The sequence below is a fragment of the Phaethon aethereus genome (assembly GCF_964289735.1).
Source record: "Phaethon aethereus genome assembly, chromosome: 3".
Lineage (NCBI taxonomy): Eukaryota > Metazoa > Chordata > Aves > Phaethontiformes > Phaethontidae > Phaethon > Phaethon aethereus.
Genome location: NC_138576.1, coordinates 67,318,142 through 67,332,050, shown reverse-complemented (window position 1 = coordinate 67,332,050; position 13,909 = coordinate 67,318,142).

Below are 13,909 nucleotides of genomic sequence, written 5' to 3'. Positions count from 1 at the left end.
GGTGTGACTGTCCAAAGAGCGGGGAGCAGCCTGAAAATGTCCCCTGAAGGTGCAGGAATAAAAGGGGGGTGGGGGATTAAAATAATGCCGCCTCGCGCTGGCGGGCAGTGGGCTTGGGAGCAGAGAGCCTCACAGCGTTACGGCCCTGCCGTGGGAGCTTTCACCGCGTGTCGACCCTCGAGGGTAGGAGCGAGCCGAAGGCGTCAAACTGCCGCGCAGGCCTGGCGCAGGGCGGGAGGCCACCGTGCCTCGAGAGAGGCGTCGCGGAGGGGCAGCGGCCTCGGTGTCTGCAGGAGTCCGGGCTCGGCGGGAGGCACCGTGGAAAACCAGTGACAAATATTCACGGGATTCCCGCACCCAGGGAGGCGGGGTGCTGCCAGCCAGTTTGCGAAATGGCAGCACTCGTGACGTGCCTTTGCCTGGCCGAGGAGCAGCGGCTCCCCGCTCCCAAGTGTCACCTGCTGCCGTGCCCACATTGGTACCTACCAGTCTATCCAACTTGTTAAAAAAAAAAAAATACAACCTGTCCTAAGCACGACGCACCAACTCCCAGGCTGAGCTGTTATTCTGAGCCCGGCAAGCTTTTTCTTACACGTAAATTAACTTTTTTTTTTTTTCCCCTTTCTGACCCAGATCCTGCAAATTAGGTGTCCATGATTTCCTTACAGAAGAAGTAGAGAGTCGTGCAAGAATCCGCCTTCAGAGAGCACTTTATGGTTAGTGGTCTGTGACTGATCCAGGCTGGAGGACAAGAGCTTGGAGGAGCCATCTGGGCTCTAGAGGTCAAGTCAAAGCAGGTATGACAAAAACCTGTACTGACTGAGGTCTGTCTGATGAGAAGGCGCCACATTTTCTAAGTTACAATTTATCTACAGGGACTGGACAAACTATTTGCTTGGAACAGTTCTCAAATTTCTTCCTGTTGGAAACTGGATATACATCCCAGATTGTCTGGTACCTGTAGCCGAGGCCTTAGCTTGGCAAGAAAATTAGCTGCTGTATTTTCAAATATTCTTTGAAGCAGCTATCACAAGAAGTTTTGCGTCACGTGGCCTAGTTTCTTTGCCTGCAGACATCAACATTTTAGAGAGATTTTAAAGCAGTTTCTTGTGTTGGTGGAAACCTTCTGACATGATCTGCTTTTCAGTGACTTGCATTCCCATAGCTGAATATCCTGCCTACCACAGTTCACAGCTTTGAAGCTTCTAAATTGCATTTTGTTCTAGAAACCAGAGGAACAGAGAAAGTGTGGCCAATTTCTGAGGCCACACGTTTGGGCAAATCCTGATCCCAGCCATCGCAGTTGCAGAATTTCCATTTGTTTTGGCAAGACCAGGTTTCACCCCTAGGTTTACAAGACCAAAAAAAAAATTAATCCTTTCCATGACCATGCTGACAAGCTCATAAACGTGCTTCCCTGCAGTGACAGGGGGTCAGACCTCCAGGGAAATCTTTCGAAGTATTCTTGTTCCTACAAAGCAGTGAAAACCCCAGGAATGCGAAATAGGGGTCTGATTCTCATGTCCGGAGTAGGTGTGGAGTGTCGGACTAGATGGTCCAGTTTAAACCAAGAAAGCAGCTCTTTACCATGCATCAGAGGAGCTGGAGGAGTAACCGCTTAAATGCCGTGGCTGGGTACAAGAGCATAACGTCTCAAACATCAGTTTTGCAAAATTTAAGCTTCCTGGTTTGCAAGGTCAAATCTCAGTGATGTCCAGTCAACCTTTAGGCTCTGAGAGAGGGTTGTGCCATGTGTCGGTGAGACTTTCTCAGGGTGAAACCGTAGAAATATGTGCAGAGATCAAGTAATTCATGACAGTTTTGGTAGTCATGGAGATCTGCTATAATGTTCTGGGGGTGAAAAAAAGTCTTTTACAAGTGTGGCAAGTACCTGCTGGCTCACACAGAGGAGGTGTCTGCCTCTCGGGCTTTTCTTGTCCAGATCTGCTCAATGAAGTAGTGACAAGCTCTCTGGGGGGTACCAAGCACCGTTACTAAATGCGTATCCAAACGAAAGGCCTCTTGTTAACATTGCTGAGGACAGGTTTGTAGCTATGTGGCAAAACTTACTGAACGAAAGACCTGTGTCAGTTAACAAAGAGCAGAAGGGTTGTGAGTAGCAGCAGGAGGACTGAAGTAAGTGGTCCTAGGTAGTCACAGCAAGGTGAAATTTCCTCTCGAGTGGTATAATGTCTCGAAGCTGAATTGGTAAAGACAAACTGGGCAGCATTAATGGTATGTCTGTGGTCAGCACCAAAAAACCCCCTATGGCATCGAAAGGGAGTAGCACAGACAGTGGCCTTTGCCTAGGCCATTCAGGGATTCCCATGGCTCTGAGCCAGCTGTGAGCCAGGTTTGTGACCTAGGACAGGTTTTTGGCAGAGCACCGAGTAGGAGCAGGCGTGCTGGGGAGGAGAAGGCTCAAGGTACATACTAGTTTTGGACAGGGAAACTCATCTCAACTGTCTTAATGCTACCGTATATGCTGCCTAATTTCCCTTGCCTGGTCTGGCAGGGGAACTAGACTGCCACAGTCCCCTGGTACGTGTGCTTTCCTACTTACACCCATAGTTTTTTGTGGGGTCATGAGGATCCCTTCACCTGAGGGTGAGGGGTCTCCATCAGCCTCTCCACAAAGGCCCTCCGGTTCCCCGTCCCATGGAAGTGTGGTGGCTCTGCTTGGGTCTGCAGGTCCTTATGGCATGTCGTCAGCCAGGACTTGTCCTGGAGATGCATCTTTCTGATGAGTGCAACTAGCCCACACCAACCGGTACTGCAAATTCTCTCTCCACAGCCTAATCCTCTGGTACTGCAAATTTTCTCTCTACAGCCTAATCCTTTGCAGAAGCCTTGTTTTTCATAACTCAAAAATAAGCATCTCTCTTCCTATGTATAGTGCACAGAGTAGTTGTGACCATTTCACTCTGAAATTAGTTATTTTAAAAGCCAGGTAATTATTCACACAAGTTTTGAAAAACCTATCTGGATTTCTATTCACACTTGTATCTTTTCCATTTATCATACTTTCTCAGGAGTTCCTTTATCAGAATAGATATGATCTCCTCCTTTAATAAATAAACAAGGAAGATGTTAGCAAAACAATCCACCTTTCACAGCCTTTTATTCTTATTTGTCTGGGTTTTTTTATATTTTATTTCTCTCCCTATACAAAGGGCTAGCAAGAGTCCCAGAACTTTGCTTACTTGATTTGCAGATGTTCATAAATTGTTCGATCTCACGGAATTTTGACTTGGAACATAAAAGGCACCTTAACACCCAGCTGTAGTAGTGTAAACAGGGTCACATTGTATACTTCAAAAGAGATGCACATAGAAAGAGGCTTTGAGAAAACATACTGTTTTCTACAGAGAAGAAAAATTCCCATAAGCAGTATATTCTGGGTTTACAGGTATTGGGCAGTATTTCATTCTTGCTGTAATCTCCTTTGAGGTTAAAAAATGAGCTTGAAAACTTCAATAACAGAAATAAGTGACTGTACCTAATCAGTATGATGGTATAGGAACAAACAAGACTTTCTCAACAGATACAGACTAGACACTTGAAATCAGGGTCATACTCTGAAAAGAGACTCACTGACAAGAAATGTGAGTAGAAAAAATAGTGCCATTTTACTTAAATTGCTGACAGAGAGAAAGCTGCGAGCCATATTCCACTCCATGGCTGCCAAAAAGTGTGAGCGCGTGCTGATGGGAAGAGGTTGTGAATAATTTTGAGATTTTCCTGTCTGAAATATTTAATACAAATATCCTGTATTATAAACTTTCTATTTAGGTACTTCTATGGAAGCATAGGGTTAAAAAGAAAGAATTAGATTAAAAGAGTGAAAACTCAAACTCAGACCTCTGCAGTTCTTCTGCACAACTTTAAAATGTTCATTCAAGTCCAATTTCAAGCTGATCAAATAGAAACACCCATAATCAAGAAATAAAAATAAAACAACCTTTGTGGAAACAAAATAGAGTCCTTTGACCGGTTTATTTTATTGCTAGGTATTATTGTCGCTTCAGCTAACAGGTTGCTGCTCACCCAGCTACTTAAAATGACTAAAACCTCACCTCTGGGCTCTAGCTAGTTCTCTTTCAAAAATGCCCTCTCAGAAGAGAGATGAGTCCTTGTCCTCTCCCTCTGTGGTCCCCGTCTGTGGTTTCCCTGGTGTTTCAGTGGTCTTTCGCCTCCCGTCCCCTGTTACTAAAGCCCCTAGCTGAGTGCCTGGGGACGTCTGCGCCGCAGCTCCCCTCTCTCCCCTCTCCTCAGTGGCTTTGGCCGAAACTCGGAAAGCAAGAGGTGAAGTGACTTTGGTTCTTCAGCCCGCTCTCTCTAAGTAGTTTTGGTCCTACAAGTCACTTACTTACACAATTTTTCCGAAGTAGTGTTCTATGAATCCTTCCAATTTTTAAGACAATAAAAGCTGGGTTTCCCGAAGCATCTTTCTCTGACCTTAATGTGGAATAATGGCAAGCAGGCTGTTCTCGTCGCAGTTGGTCAGTGAAGTTTGCCAGGGAAGAGTGGTTTAATCAGAAAATGTGAGCATCTCAGCTCAGAAACGATTTGTGGCAACTGCCTGAATGCAGACTCTTGTGAAGCCCCAAGTATTTTTCAAGTCCTGGGAGCTTTGGTTCCAGAGCAGCTCATTCAGAGCTTTTGCAACTACTCAGAGAAAATTGGTGGCATTTGTTACCTTCACTGCTGCTATTCAGAAGTGGGTAGGTGATGAAGTTAAAGGAAATTATATCAATTTAATATAGTTTTTGCTGAGATGACAGGCAGTGCACAGACTTTCCAAGGGAGTATCATGCATCTGTAACAAACACCCATTTTGTGGGAAGCTGCAAACCACAAAATTACCTGTAACCTGGAAATTTTTCCAGTTCTCCGTGAGTTTTTACTGCAAAGAAGTTGTTAGCATTTCTTCCCGGCATTTCTTAACAAAAAAAGGAAACACAACATGTAATCTGTGAGCTGTTACTCATTCTTTGAATAATGGATGCTATTTTTTGCAAAGGCCCCCAAGCGACGCACGGGCAAGTTTTCTTGGCATCTGTAGGAAGGTGGTGTAGCAACAGTTGTTGAAGGAGAAGGGATGGAGAAGTCTTTATATCACTCTTGTGGTGTTTACTTTTGAAAAACTGGGTTGAGTTTCCAAACACCCAGAGGGGAAACGTTTGCCGTCCCTGGGATCTGTCTCCTGTGTTGGAGGGAGTGACAGGCAGGGGATCGGTCTCCCACTGTCACTATGTGTAAACGCCTGGGTTTGGGGACTTATAATGAGATCCCTGGAGATGGGTTCTTCTATTACTAATTGCTGTTGCTCATTTGAATGGGAAGATTGGGTTAGACATCTGTGGTGGGGAAACTGCAAAGCACTGCAGAGCTGTAGGTGAAATTAAGGGAAGCGGTGGTGTGTGTGGTCCCTTGTGCTCAAGTGAGTTGGAGCGTGAACGACCAAAGGTGAAGGCCCTGAGTCCAGAAAAGCATGAGCGTGATGTTCAGCTTGTGCTGAAACCCATTCCCGCCGCCCCAGACCTTGTTTCCCGGTACTGGGACCGGGGCAGCTGTGGCCGCAGCACAGGCTGGTTTCTCCAGCCTCCTGAGCACAGGCAGCGCAGCAGGCTTACCTGCCCCTTCCCAGTCACAAGGTAAAGCCCTGCATGGTGATAACGGCCAGTTATTCCCTATTCCATGTCTGAAGGCATCGCCGATGTTTGGAATAGTTGCATGTGCCCTTCGCTGTGAGCAGCAGGGCAGGCTGAGCTGAGCGCTTGCTGTTCTCCCACCATCCTCGCTCTTACAAACAGATGGGCCTCGTGCACAAGTCATGTCTCAGTTGCATTTGGCTAACAAAAGCAACAATCAAAATCACCACTACGTCCACAAAGAATAATGAGGATTAGGGTCTCATCCAGCATGCCGGCAGGCTCATTTGCATTCCCTGATCTGGCTATTCCCCATTTTTCCATTTCATGAAAGGACCCCCCCATACGTCTTTCTGTCCCTAAAACAAGAGCGCTAAAAAGCTTTCATTGATGGGTGGGGGTAAGATCGTGTTCATCACATCTCCTTTATACATAATTCTTACACATCATATACTTCTGCCGCAATTATCATTTAATTTATGCCTCTCCAGAAAAATACACCAGTCGTCTCCGTGGTCTCCCTGTTTATCATCTCCAGCTGTGAGAGCCGGTACCGGCCAGGTGCAAGGACAATGGCTGGCGATTCACTGCTCTGCACCAGCTGTTCCCCTCAGCATGCACCGAGCCTGCATCCTGCTGATGACAACCCTGTTACGGCTGCTGCCGCCGCGAGTTTAGTTTTATTTTAGGAGCTAAGCCAGCCTGATAATTCTGAGAACGTGCCTAAGTGTAGCGAGGGGTAAGTATCTTTCACAGAAAGGCGTGTTCCAGGCTTTAAATCTGTCGTAGAATAGCTTGTAGGTCTGTGTGAGCTTTGGGGGTTTTTTCCGCCCAGATTCATGGGAGATGTGGGCTGGTACGATTAAATAACTCCAGGTAGTGAAGCGCTACTCTGCTATCGACGTCCACTGAATGCTCTGTTCCAGTATATGGGTCAAATACGCCTGATAAAAATGGGTGGATGCCAAAGAAGAGCCTGCAGTACAACTCAGCCCTACAAAGACCCTGGAGCCACCATAGCCTCTTTCTTGGATTTGCTTGTGACCACAGGAGTTGGTCTGAGTCAGGCAGCTTAGCCAGGAAAGCAGTTCTTTTGGCTTTTTGTTACATGGACCCCTAAACGAGAGGAGAGGATGCTGTTAAGGAGTTCCTAATGAATTGATGGCACAAAAAAGAAAAGAAAATTTGCGTACTAAATGTCACGAGGCCTCTGAAGCCCGGATTGAGGATCCAGGTCCTAGTCATCTGCTTTCAGAAGCATGAAATCCATAGTTTCCCATTTAAAAAGCAAATGAGACTATCTGGGCTTTCAGGGACTTTCTGGTTCTGGTTTCAAGTTCTGATGTTCACCAAAACATTATCTGCAAGGTTTTCAAAAAATTGCTTTGAACAAGACGTTTTGTAACAAAAGGGGAGATATAATTTGCAGCTATATGAAGACAATGCCAAAAAAATGAGAAATTAAACTTGGAAAATCTTTTCTTAGCCTCGATGATGTCATTCACAGATCTCTTCCAACTAATTGTTCTTAAATTAATTTTTAAATTAATCGTTTTACTTCCAAAACTTTTCCATTAATATTAAATGGACTGTCTTACAGCTATGGCAGTTATATTTAACTTACATCAATGGAGATTTTCCTTCCCCTCCTTCTTCTCCCAGCTCAGTCTATCATATTATCAGTCGAAATTTCCCACTGAAGAATGTACTTCTGCCTCTGAGATTTCTGCTTGCTTTCCTCCAGCTGAGAGAAGGAATTTGCCGGTATTTTGACCTTTCTCTCTCTTCTAATCTAACTTGAGTCGGTAGATGCCAAAGGTAGCTTAGTTATTTCATATTTTTCCAGTTTTATCTGCCGATAGTCTGTCATTCTTCCTGTAGACTCAGGTGTCTGCAGAATAGTACATTCTGTTCCTCTGCAGGCCAACAAAACAAAATAAATGGGATGCTGTAAATACAATAATAAAACCCCCGAATAAATGAAACTGCAAGCTTTGAGAGAGGTCACTCAGAAATAGCTTCAGTTCCAATAAACCCTGTATTAGTGACTCAAAATCAGGTACATAGACAATTAAAACATTGGTTCGTACTGAGATGCAGAGACGGGGACCGCTGGCTGCTTTTTGTGAATATTGACTTCCCTTCCAGGAGATGTCTTCTCTTCCCAGCAATTCCACATGTTTATGGTGTGATGTTGAGCAAATCATCCTCTCTCTTCAGTTTAAAATCTCCTGTCCATTTGAATAAGGACCATGATTTGGCTGTCCTTTGTAAAACATCTTGAAATCCAAGGGTGAAATCAAGCCTTATGCTGCAAAATCAACAGCAGTATGCATTTACGGAGCAACTTCAAAGACTCTCAGAATGCTATCGTGAAATTATACAAAAATGCATACATTAATTCACGAGTGTTCTAGTTAGATAAAGCTGTCTGAAAAGGCCGTATTTCCAGTTCATAGACAATTAGGGTGGGGTTTTTTTCACTTTCAGTTTTGGCTCAAATCATATCAAACTCAGAATGGCAAGTTCCAAGGGAAAAAAAAAAAAAAACAACACAGAAATACCAAGGAAGCATGGCTTCCAGAAGAAATTACATTCCCAAGTGAATCCTGCATTACAGACAGTGGATGCCTCAGGTAGGGGGTAAGGAAGAAAAGAAAATTAGCCTTGCAGGGTGCCTGAAGAGAACCAGACACACCTTGTGCATTTAAATTACCGTTCCTCTTCTTTTTGTGTTTTAACCCTAACGCTTAGCCAAAATTCAAGGTTCTGTGGTCCTTTTCTGTTAGGAAGAGTGACGACAGGAGAGGCGGGTGTCTTTGACACAGCTCCACTTGTTTACAAACAACGCACAAAATCTTGCTTCCTTGAACAAGGCAGAAACCAGCGAGCTGGAGACAGCTTCTCGGAAGGAAGTCCGGCATGGCCAGCCGCCAGCGCTCGGCTCAGCAAGATCCCGGGAGATTTTCCCAGCACCGTCTTCGCCGTGCTTATTCACACTGAAACCCCTCTCGCCTGCGCGGGTCCTCCCGGGCTGCTCGCACCGAGGCACCGTCCCGGCAGAGAGCGTTGCAGCTGGAGCTCTCTCCCAACGCCCCCGCTGCTGGGCACAGCGTCGAATTAACAGCGTCCACCTCGGATGACTCCAGGGAAAAGCTGAGCGAAAGCTCTCAGTGCGATCTGAAAGCTCAAAAAGGAGAAGATAAGAGAATCCCCAATGCGCTTGCTTCACCATAGAAAAATACCATCAATGTGAGGGCATTTGTTACTCTGGGCCTGGCTGCTGCTTTGAACATCTGAAACTGGAGCAGACTCCGTTAGGTAACAATTCAGTACGCTTCTGCCACAAGAAATAATTGGGATGACGTGGGCAGGATGGGGATGGGTAAAGGTGATAAATAACACAAGGGTGGTACACAGATGCCAACAGCAACTCCGCTTGGCACAGCTGTCATTGCCAGACTCAACGTCCTCGCTGTCCCTGTCACAGGCTGAAAGGTCTCTTTTGCTGTAGGAAGTCTTTTTTTCAACTCCCAAAGGAAAAGTGGATCGTGTATCATAGACTCTCACACAAAGAAATGTGCATGAACTCAGTGTAAATGATAATAGTGCAATTGTAGTATGTATGTAATTTCCATCAGCAAAAAATCTGCTACCAGTCAGGAAGGAGGAACTAGAAAAAAACCGGAGAGGTCTTTTTTATTATCTAATTTGCCACCATTCCTTGATTTCTGCAAGTGAGGCTGTGGGCTCTGGGGTAGATCATTAAAGCTCCTTCCCTCTTTTCTGTAGTATAGACCTCTGCACTACAGAAAAGAGAAGCTGGCATTGGAACCTGTAGGGATGCCATGAGCTCTAGCAATTCTAGCGAATCCATAGAGAATTTATGGAGGGTAGCCCCAGGCACATGATCAAAGGAGCAGAGAGTGATGCTGATGTTCAGTCTTTGGAAACGCTGAGAATACCTGAAGCTTCTTGGAAGAGCTGAGCTTTTTTTTCCCTAAGTTCTCTCATCTCTAATGAGCAAGAGTACTTTTGTCAGGTATTGAGTTTAGCTATAGACTGCAGTGTTGTTCGCTACTCTGTTACAAGAGTCACATAGATTTAATGTCCAGACCTGTAAATCCTTAGCAGCGAAACAGGAAAAACAATGAAGTTGCAGAATGAAGACCATTTAATGGGAGTGTACACGAGTGGCCTGTGGGGTTTTCTCATTAACTGCTGTGCTGATTTATATTGTTGTCATTGCAATCTTTTTGTTTTATTTTTCATTATGTTCAAAGAATATTGTTACAATTAGGTTGAAATTTGTCTTCATGGGAGGCATTGCCCTCACTGAAGGGCAAGCATGATACTCCTGGGCAACCTGTAATGCAGTTTGCCACCTACAGCTGCCAGCTCATGTCCACTGGATCTTCATCACCACACACAGGGCCAGCCCAGAATCTGGGGAATGCTTAACAAGGTGATTTCAAGCACCCACACCTGCACTGAGCCTTCAGGTAAAAGACAAACAAGCACCTTTGTGTGGGACTGAGGAAGGGACCATCCGGGCACCTCCCTGGCTCAGGAAGAGTTGAAAGCAGATGCTCCTGCTGGGGTCTACACTTACGCCGCTGGGAGCAGCCCAAAGACGGCCTGCCCGCGGGGATGTGTGCATGTATTGCAACTAACCACACTCTGTACATCAGACTGCAAAAACAAAAACCAATTAATCATCATTTCACCTTGCCAAGTAAGTAAATACTGCTACCCCCATCTTATGCACAGGAAAAACGAGTCATCAAACTGTCACAGAAAGAGCTGGGGCCAGTGCCGGGACCAGGAAACGGGTATCCAAACTCTTCAGTGTGCTAGCTTTCATCCTGCTTCACTCAGGCGACAAAACTGACCTCGCGCGGAGTCAGACCCGAGCTACCTCCTCTGGAACAGGGGAAGGCAGCAGCCAAACTGTCCTGATGTCCCATGGACCCTCTGGTGCAGCCGGACCCTGCTCTTTGCCAGGAACATGTTTGCACCTCCTAACTTTTGGCTTCTTGTAACTTGTTCTTTGTTTGTTGAGAAGAATCGGAGTCTCAAGGAGCCTCATGCAGTAGTTCTAGGGGCTTCTGGTTGCTTCTATAGTAGCAAAATAGCAGGCACATAAAGTAACAGTGACAAGCTTTGAAGACCAGCTCATGTTTCATTTCCATTTAATTTTCAACATTTCGTATGTATGTACACAAACACAGGTGCAGATTAAAAGATTCTCGTTAAAAAATAAAACCAGTAGCCTGAACTTCCCTTAAACATGGAGGCATCACAGTGGAGCCTTCACAGGTCCCATAGCTGACCCTCTCCTTTTGAAAGGCAAACCAATACAAACTTGTCGCCTCTGTTGTTATAACTCAGTCTGTCCTATAGACTCAGAGCTTGTCAGCCCATGAGACTGCCTGTCTTGAAATAACCACGCAGGTATTGTTCAGCTTGCAGCCCTTTCCTCTCACAACAAAACAAAGAAAGAAAATATAATAAATAAGTAATTAAAAAAAAAAAACAAAACCCAACATCAAACTTAGCAGAGAAAACAAGATGCTTGGCCAAACCTAGTTCTCTGGGGGAGCCGCCAGTTGATTTACCCTACTAACACATCAGTAATTCTCCGTGCTACAAAAGAACTATGTGGTTCAGCTTGTTTGCTCTCGGGGTTGATGCTCTGAAATCCCCTAGCCATATATTCAGGAAGGGATCCTTTTATCAGAAAAGCTTTGCTCTTTGCACTGCAAGTATCGTACGTAGCTGATACAGTCCTTCCATTATACTCTCGAATAGGATTGACTGTAGTGGTGTGGCAGCGATGTGCTGACAGCAGAATTCAGCCCCAGTTTGAGGGGATAAGGCAAACACACGGATTTGGCCACTTACATTCAGAAGTGCTAATATCAGGGTGTAAGCCTCTGTGGACATTACTAGCTCAGTGGCAAAACTCTGCTGATCCAAATTCAAGAGACTAGTCTCCAGGAGGACATCATATTGGGACGCTGGGAGAAAAGGAAAGAAGGGTTCAGAGGCCGAGGTTGCTGGTCCAGCAGCAGCAATGAGACAGAGCTCACCAGGGCTCTGAGGTGTGGTGGCTGGACACCAGGTGCCCACCAAAGCCGCTGTCACTCCCCTCCTCAGCAGGACAGGGGAGAGAAGGTATGACAAGAAGCTTGTGGGTCGAGATCAGGGCAGGGAGAGATCACTCACTAATTACCATCATGGGCAAAACAGACTCAACTTGGGGAAAAATTAATTTGATTTATTACACATCAAATCAGAGTAAGGTAATGAGAACTAAAACCAAATCTTAAAACACCTTCCCCCCACCCCTCCCTTCTTCCTGGGCTTAACTTTATGCCAAATTTCTCTACCTCCTCCCCTCTTTAGCTGCACAGAGGGACGGGGAATGGGGGCTGCGGTCAGTTCATCTCAGCCACTCCTTCCTCCTCAGGGGAAGGACTCCTCACACTCTTCCCTGCTCCAGTGTGGGGTCCCTCCCATGGGAAACATGAGCTCCATGAGCTTCTTCAACGTGGGTCCTTCCCACGGGCTGCAGTTCTTCAGGAACTGCTCCAGCCTGGGTCCCTTCCCCGCGGTGCCGTCCTTCAGGAACAGGCTGCTCCAGCCTGGGTCCCCCGTGGGGTCACAAGTCCTGCCAGCAACCCTGCTCCAGCCTGGGCTCCTCTCCCCACAGGGCCACAGGTCCTGCCAGGAGCCTGCTCCAGCATGGGCTTCCCATGGGGTCACAGCCTCCTTCGGGCATCCCCCCCAGGCGTGGGGTCCTCCCTGGGCTGCAGGTGGAGATCTGCTCCCCCATAGAGCTCCCTGGGCTGCAGGGGCACAGCCGGCCCCACCAGGGTCTTCACCGGGGCTGCCGGGGAATCTCTGCTCCGGTGCCTGGAGCATCTCCTGCCCCTTCTTCTTCACTGACCTGGGGGTCTGCAGCGTTGTTTCTCCCACGTATTCTCGCTCCTCTCTCTGGCTGCAATTGCTGTTGCCATTTTTTTCCCCTTCTTACCTCTGCTCTCCCAGTGGCGCTACCACCATCGCTGATGGGCTCAGCCTTGGCCAGCGGTGGGTCCATCTTGGAGCCGGCTGGCACTGGCTCTGCCGGCCACAGGGGAAGCTTCTGGCAGCTCCTCACAGAAGCCACCCCTGCAGCTGCCCCGCTACCAAACCCTTGCCACGCAAAGCTGATACGTGAGGTTACATGTACCAGCAGGGGCTCTGGCTGTGCGGGAAAACAAACGTGCAGTAGAGCAAAAGGAATATGAGGAAGAGACAAGGATTTGAACCCGGCTGGAGTAGTCCATCTCCAGACAGCCCCGGCGTGAGGGAAGGTGGTTGTTTATGTGCACAAGGACAGAGGGGACAGATTTTGTGCTTGCAGCTGGTTAGGGAAGGAAGTAAGCTCTGCCCTTTTCTTTCTGGAAGGCGAAAGGACACCCTGTTCTGCATTAAAAAGAAAAGGAAAACAGGAGACTTTCCACACTGGACTGTTCTTACTCCACCTGTGCAAATACCTTTGTATCCATTGGCAACAATCTGGAAGGCTCGTCTGCTTCCAGCCAACACACCAACACCCACTGATCCAACCTCACGTGCTCTTACTCTATGTCCCCTCATTTTACCAGATCAGAGAAAGGGAGGAGGAGGGAGAAATCCAGCGGATTTACTCTAATCCCTGCATGCAGCTTTGGATCTGCTTTGTATGGTCTCTGACCCACCCCCTTGTCTATATAAACAATACCCTGTGCTGAACAGGCGATTCTCTACAGCCTGTAAGAGAAGAAAAAGGAGAGAAGAAAGGGTAGTGAGAAACAGGGATGGTATATAGTTTAGGGAAGCATAATAGAATAGTGGCAGAGTTTGCATTTTATGACAAAAAAATCCCACCAGTTTTCTTTGCTTTTTTGCTAGAACTTGCTGAAGTTAAGAGTTACAGACTCTGATATGTTTAGCTGAATGATAGAGCAAAAAGCTTGGGAAATACCTTTCACATTCGAATGTACAAAATAATACATCTTGTGGTTTGTATCAGCCTGGCTTTCTACATGCCTAGGATTTAAATGTAAATCTTTGCCAAATATAAGGAGTTTTAAGGGTGTTAATCACATAGCCCTTTTTACAGTGTGTGAAGGGATTTGAAATCATTGGGGAGCATTAATATCTTGCAAGGAGAGTTCTAGCTTAGAAGACTGCAGTTTGCAGCACTGCTAAGATATATAAATCAC